This window comes from Patiria miniata, unplaced genomic scaffold (assembly GCF_015706575.1).
Source record: "Patiria miniata isolate m_02_andy unplaced genomic scaffold, ASM1570657v1 HiC_scaffold_16, whole genome shotgun sequence".
NCBI lineage: Eukaryota > Metazoa > Echinodermata > Asteroidea > Valvatida > Asterinidae > Patiria > Patiria miniata.
Window position 1 is genome coordinate 9,802,733 of NW_024037054.1, and position 7,569 is coordinate 9,810,301.

Below are 7,569 nucleotides of genomic sequence, written 5' to 3' on the forward strand. Positions count from 1 at the left end.
AACAAAGGTTTGCCGAAGACCGATAGAAGGCGCTGCTGAATGGTCAGAATCTAGAAGACGCAGTGGTGTTTTGCATAATTAATCGCAACAATGCTGTGCAAGCGACTATTCCAGATTAAGGGCCTACAGAGCTGTTCATTAATTTTTCATTCATATCTTTATTCAATATGAGAGAAGGTCTATATAATAGACAGCATTCCATATAATACAATATGAATATCTTCAATGGCCAATTCATGACGTCCATAAATGGGTAAATTCTTACCATGGAACGTATTTTGTGCATAACAATGAAATATCCTTTTTTATTAAAATTGTTTAAAATTAAATAAAATGTTTCGTCTTTTTCCTGACAACTATAGCTAAATGTTATTTCAGGCACATTTAAGGGTTTTTTGTTACCCAAACTTTGCTCATTGAAATATTTGTGCATAAAGTTGGTTCATTGTGGTACTGAAAATACAATGAATCATCAAGAAAAGAGGAACTTTGCAACCGCGAAAACTCCGAAATTCTGGGAAGTTTTGAAGAGGTAGCTCTTACACTGAAGTTTTTGCTTGAAATGACATCACAGTTTAAGTCATGAAAATGGATGTTCAAAACCAAAAGACACAAAACTACCCCTAAAATGGCAATACAAAGTTGAAAAGAAAAGTAATATAAATGAAACACAAAGGTGTATTATTTTTCAAAAGTGCATTAAACTCTATATAAAATGGGCCATTTGCCTTCTTATTATAAAGCAAGACGTAAAGGAAAATATACAAAATGTTTAATGTAGGTTATAAGAATATTTCGATGGATAAAATACATCAGCATGTTCTTTGGAGAATGTTTGTTTCTGCACTTCGCTATTGAGTGCGCCCTGACAACATTTCTTGGCAAATTGCCAAAAGTTTTGATAGTATTGTTTTTCCTGAAGACTAATCAGCTTATTCTTTTGTTTTAGTTTGTGTCTTTGGGTAAATCCAAGTAGCGATCATATTAGTCCATGGGACGAGAGGCCGAAAAAATTCTCGATTTAATAGTTTTTGAGGGGGCAGTGACATTAAATGTACACCACTATGACTTCGTCCCTCTTTTTTATATTTTTTTCATTTTTTTCCTTCTTTTTTTGCTTTTTTTTTTTTTTTGCTTTTCCGGGGGGGGGGGGGCAAGCGCCCCCTTGGCCCCCCCCCCCCTCGCGACGCCCATGATAAGAGACAGCGCCCTCTACTGACACAGTCAGAAACCTTTTTGCACGCAATGAGTGCTTTCCAAATAATACTTCTTTCAAGTTTCATATTACATGCATATTCTAGATTTTTGATATTTCTCCTCAGGATGCCAAACCCTTTTCATTACAGTTTATCTAACTTGAAATGATCAAGTTTTAAGATCGAATGTTATGTATTAGCTACATAAAAAATTGATTGGTATAGTTAACTCGTACCCCAGATGAGAATCTCAGGGTAACATCTTTCAGTTAATTTTTTTGTTGGGGAGAGATTTGTCGGAAAAAAATGGCCATAAATGATTTTTTTTAACAGACTTTCCCCCTTTTCAATAGCAGTGACGCAAATTTTAAAAGGGATTATATACATGTACATGTGTTAGATAAGTTGAAGCGTCTTATTACAAAACCACACTTTTAAAAAAAAAATGACTCATAAAAATAAAGACGGCAATAACTGCAAATTGTGTTTTGGTATTTTATTTATATTCCTGGCACAACGTGTTTTTATTAATCACCAAAAGAAATACAAATAGTGATTAATTTAATATAATCTAATTTTTTTCATTTATTTATTTATTGATTTATTCATGTATATTTATTTATTCATTGGGGGGGGGGCAAATTAAACCTGCACACTTTTCACCCACACAAAAAGAATGGTATTTAGGTGACATAGGCCTAAGTTTGTTCAATCTGTACTGAATGAGCATTACTCGTTTATTTTCCACTGACAAAACGAGCTATATGAGCACCTGTATACATGACAGGCCGACTACATAATTGTTGTATAACATGTCAAAAGTCTCGTCAAATTGAAGGACACACTTTCTGTTTGCAAACTTTTTAAAAGAAACCGTTAATTTATATTCCCCTATTTGGAAGCTTTAAGTGGCAGCATTACAACTGCAATTTGTTTCAGGTGAAACCGTCTTAGGCCAAAAAAAAAGTCTCCGGTCTCTGGTATGGAGCTTGTCCCAAAAGTGGTGCGGCGACGCGGCTTTTTTTTTTTTACCTGTTTTTTTTTGCTTCAAATGTCGACGGATGACTGCAAAATGGTGCCCGACTAAACTTAGTGCAAATATATGGGAGTCCAGAGAGGCCACATAAAGCTTATTCTCGATCATAACCCCATCTAAAAACACGTTAAAATTGTGCAGCAGCAGGATTCCAGTCAAACCAGTGAGTTTGGTGGTTTTGAGACATCATCTTTCATTGAAAAAAAAAATCTTTCATTTTGCCGACGCGCATGGCTACGGCGACGCGCGCGCATACCAGAAACCGAAGACTTATTTTTGGCCTTACCGTTTTTATTATTTTGAAAATTGTTTTAAGAACCGATTCATGTTTTGCCGTTGCTCCATCCATTCCGTAATCCACCAATAAACCCCAACGGCCCACCCGCTTCCTTTTTTGAGGCTGCATCAAATTTGTGTTACTTTTTTTAAATTTCAGGCATAACATTTTTTTTAAAGATGTTTCAGACGTTCAGATGCTCCACCAGATGCCACGCACTTCTATTATTGTTGACAGCATGTTACCCTGAGAAAAGAGTTCATCAAATTATTCTGATCTGGGGTTTAACCATACCAAAATTATAACATTCGATCTTAAATTTAAAACTTGATCATTTCATGTTGGACAAAACTGTAACGAAGATATTTTGGCATCCCGATGAGAAATAACAAAAATCTAGAATATAATATGAAAGAAGATCATCTAGCAAGCAATCATTGGCCGAGTTCGGGCCGGTCTTGTTCTTGACACGGGTATATCATTCTTGCAAAGCCCGACGGATAGGTGGTGTGAGATCCTGATCCTGTCCAGTGTTCGTGGGTCGTGTTCCCGCCGTTCGAGCGCGAGAACAATAAAAAATACTCCTGTCAAGAACGGACGACCGAACTCGGACGGCCATTGCGTGAGGAACTTGTTTCTGACTATTTAAATAGAGGGCGCCGTTTCTTTTCTTTTTTTCTCATGAGAATTTTCGGAGTTTTTATCCCAGATTTTCTCATTCCCAAACAAACTGTGGACCGGGGAACAAAGTCTTTTCGATAGGTTACACCATAATCTACATGCATGGGCGTCGCGAGGGGGGGGGGGGGGGGGGGGGGGGCAAGGGGGGCACTTGCCCCCTCCTGGAAAACGAGGGGAAAAAAGGAAAAAGGAAAACAAAAAGAGGTGAGAAGCCATATTGCTGTTAATTTGATGGGGGAGGGGTAGGGCAAATGCTCCCCTGCTCACGCTCGGAAAAATGATAAATTGAGAAAAGTGAAAGGAAGTTAAGGAATTTTGGGGGGAAATTTGCTTTGCCCCCCCCCCCCCCCCCGGAAAAAAATCCTGGCGACGCTTATGTCTACATGTCTGTGAAGTTTTATAAAATTCGGCGAACCAGACCGCGTGGCGAGCGAAAAAAAAAGGCCTCGTCCCACGGACAATATCCTATTGTATGCCGGTGTGACGCAGTGGCGTAACTTTTACCTGGGTAGATTTGTCCCCCTCCAGGTAAAAATGTCCCCCTGTCCAACGGTGAAAGTGTCCCCCTGGTACATGTGTCCCCATCATAGACATAAAGATCCTTCTTTAGGTTCTTTATGTTTATGGTCCCCATGCAGTATGTACTGAGAGCAGCAGCGTGTCACGCGCGTAAGTACATGCTGCAAGATATATGGCAGTGATTATCACACATTGATCTTAATAGACTAATGGGATCATGTTATCACGTGTTCATAATGCGTCTCCCCCACAATGGAAATTCATCCAATAGGAAATTTCGTTACGCGCTATGATGGGAACACAGACCAATCCAAGTAGGCGTTGTATCAATGAGACCAGGGCCATCGCCATGCATCGCCGCTGTATTGACCTATTGCGGTAGAATCGCGATAGATTTTACCGTACTCCGAATCGAAACATTGTGTTCACATAATTATCATCTAATAGTAACTATTTTTATATTCATGAAAGGCAGACTAAAAGTCCAAAATGTATACCTTGTAGAGTGAATTCATAAAAACAATAAAGAGAACTGGCCTTCCGGGTTTCAAAAGAGAGGGACCAAAAAAAACCCTGGGGGGACAGAATTACCGGGAGGGGGACAGATTTAACGGGCCGGGGAGAACACTTTTACCTAGGTAATTCTGTCCCCCCGGACACTTTTACCGGGGGACAGAATTACCTTCCACTCCGGCAAAACACATATCCCAAGAATGAAATCCAGGGGCGTAACTGGGGTGAAACATCGGGGGGGGGCACCTGGGGGTGCGCACATTTTTTCAAGTAGGCACTGAAAGCAATTGAGATGTGACTTGCCTTTTTCGTTTTGGGACTGATAAAATCTGCTGCATATCATATGGACGTAAATGCTATAGCTGTTATACTGAAACACAACCACCGGGAGTTACGCTCCTGTTGTTAACAATTCTTACCAATAAAACTTAAAACAACTGGATTTTTCTATTGTTGTGCTTTCCGGACAGGAGTCCGTTTTTTAGGGCAGGCATGAGAATGAACATTTCACATGAAAAGAAAACCAGGAAACTTGTGCAGGAAAAGATGTAAAATCGGGCAAAAAAGCCCCAAAACAGGGTCAAAATAAATATAAACGCGGGAATATGGGCAACAAAAAACCCAGGAATTCCTGTTTACAGGAAGATGCTCATGCCTGTAGGGAGTTAGGGACTTCGCTATACGGAAGCGTGTATGACCATCTGCGTTACTGCGTTACTGAGATAAAATATTTTGGAAACATGGAATTCCCTGAAAGGCTATCGTGGAAACGTGGAATACTGTGATAGCCTATCACAGAAATGTGAAATTCCGTGATAGGTTATCGTGGTAACGTGGAATACTGTGATAGCCTATCACAGAAATGTGGAATTCCGTGATAGGCTGTCATGGAAATGTGGAATACTGTGATAGCTCATCACGGAAACGTGGAATATCGTTATAGCCTATCACAGAAACATAAAATTCGGTGATAGGCTATCGTGAAAGCATGTAATTCCGTGATGAGCTGTCGTGGAAACGTGGAATCTTGTGATAGGCTAACGATATCATTGCATTTCGCTTTGTCACGATAAAACATCACGGAATGCCATGTTGCTGAGATACCCTATCGCTGCATTCCACGTTTTCTTGATAGGCTATCACAGTATTCCGCGTTTCCACGATAGCATATCACGGAATTCCACATATTCATGATAGCCTATCACGGAATGCCACGTTTCCACGATAACCTACCACGGATTTCCACGTTTCCATGATAGGCTTTCATGGAATTCAGCGTTTTCATGATGGGCTATCGCTGCATTCCAAGTTGTAACGATATTTTTATGATGGGACTCTATGTTTCCAAGATATTTTGTCTCAGTAACGCAGTAACTCGGATGGTTATATACGCTTCCGTAATACAGCCTGCACTCCAGCGTTAATATAATATGTCGAATTCCCGATGAGCATATGCGCTGCAGTTACTCAAGCTATCTCTAACTAACGTTATATATTAGTTTCGTATGACTGAAACAGTGGATTTTTTTCTCAATATATTGGAGCAGGGCCATCAGCAACTATAATAGCATGCACACTCCCAAAAATGAATGTATTTTAAATGAAATTATGAGCAGCTGCAAAAATCAGCTTGGGCTATAAATTCATGAAAAACATACTCACGGGGAAGAAATGTCTTGCCAATATGCAGGGTGCTCAGTAGTATGACATCCACTGTTTCAAAACTTGCAACTACAATACTACTAACGGCGCGCTCGATGTGTTCGTGAAATTCACATGTGCATGCATTCGACATTATACAACCATGCGTAATTATTGCGGCGTTTGCCCAACAGTTTTGGCACGAGAAAGTGTAAATACATTGGCGTACGCATACTTGCTTTTAGATATGAACACCAGTCCAAACGCTCATTTCGACAGCGTGGTATATAATTGTGTATTAATTTCAAGATTTCGAATGGGGGGGGGGGGGGCACGGACATCCACTGGGGGCACGTGCCCCCTCCCTCCCCCCCCCCCCCCCCAGGTTACGCCACTGCGCGATAAGTACACTTTCTAATTAAAAGAAAGAAAGAAATTTTGGTATAACTCGGGTTTTAGTATAGGCATATAGGGTACCATATACGACGCCTATAGGTGACTCAATTTAACTTGTCCACATATTTCAGGCTACTCTGTTTTTCTTACTCACTAGCTGACTGATAATCATTAGCCAATCACATTTGTATAAAATAAATGTCAAATACATCGGTCTCAATTTCATTGGTTAATACAATAACGCCACGCATATCGACCAATCAGTGCCTTACACATCGTATCGTAGTGGGTTCAGTGATGAAAGTACAGTCAACCACACAGGTATCGCTTAACTGCATCTACACTACGAAATAGACGCTTACTTAAATCGACAATCACAGGCTTCACCGGACAGTTTTGATCGTATTCTAAAACCTCCAGCATCCACCAACAAACTGTATCAATTCGCATCGATTCAGAACTTCAAATGCACAAGATAGTGATCGGTGCTACGAAGTATCAAATGAGATTTTTCCAGAAGTTTAGACGATATGGCATTTTATAAGGGGCATTTGGTTTTCTGTCGACTCATCGTTTTATTAGGTTCAGCTATAACTGTATAGTTGGAATATTACGTCACTGTCACCAGCGCCTGTCAACGTTTCATGCTGCCGAAAATCGCGCCCTGAGAGATTTGGCATATTCACAAATAATATTATTGTAATGTCTCGCGTTATCTGCGGACGGGAATGCTGCATTGATGAACGTTGCAAGTCGTTTAACTTTAATGACTTGCAATAGAATGTGCAAGTTGAACCTTGCTGCAAGACGCGAACAACCAAAACAGTTTATGAAATGAAATGTACAGTAGTGTGTATTTTGATGTTGATGAGGGCACACCTCTCTACTCACTGACTAATAGCTCTTTGAATCGAAGTTGCGAGATGCTCTTATCGTACATCGTAACTAGGCGGAGTACCAGATAGGCTTTGGCGATCTCTCTGGTGAGTTCTTGTTAGGAAATGATAACTCGGTCACACTGTGTGACATCTTATGATTCACAAGAAACAGGGGAGCTCAGAGTTGATTTAGGAGATTGAGAGAATAACATGGCATGGGCGAAGTACGCAGATTTTCAAATATCGCCGAGGGAGTACAATCTGACTATTGGCAAATACGATATCAGCAGCACTGCTGGCGACTCTCTTGGCCATCAAAGGGGACATCTCTTTACAACCAAGGACTGTGGCAATGATATTGCACCTCATCAGAATTGTGCACAACACTGCAAGGGAGACTGGTGGTTCGGGAAATGCTTGTTATCTGACTTA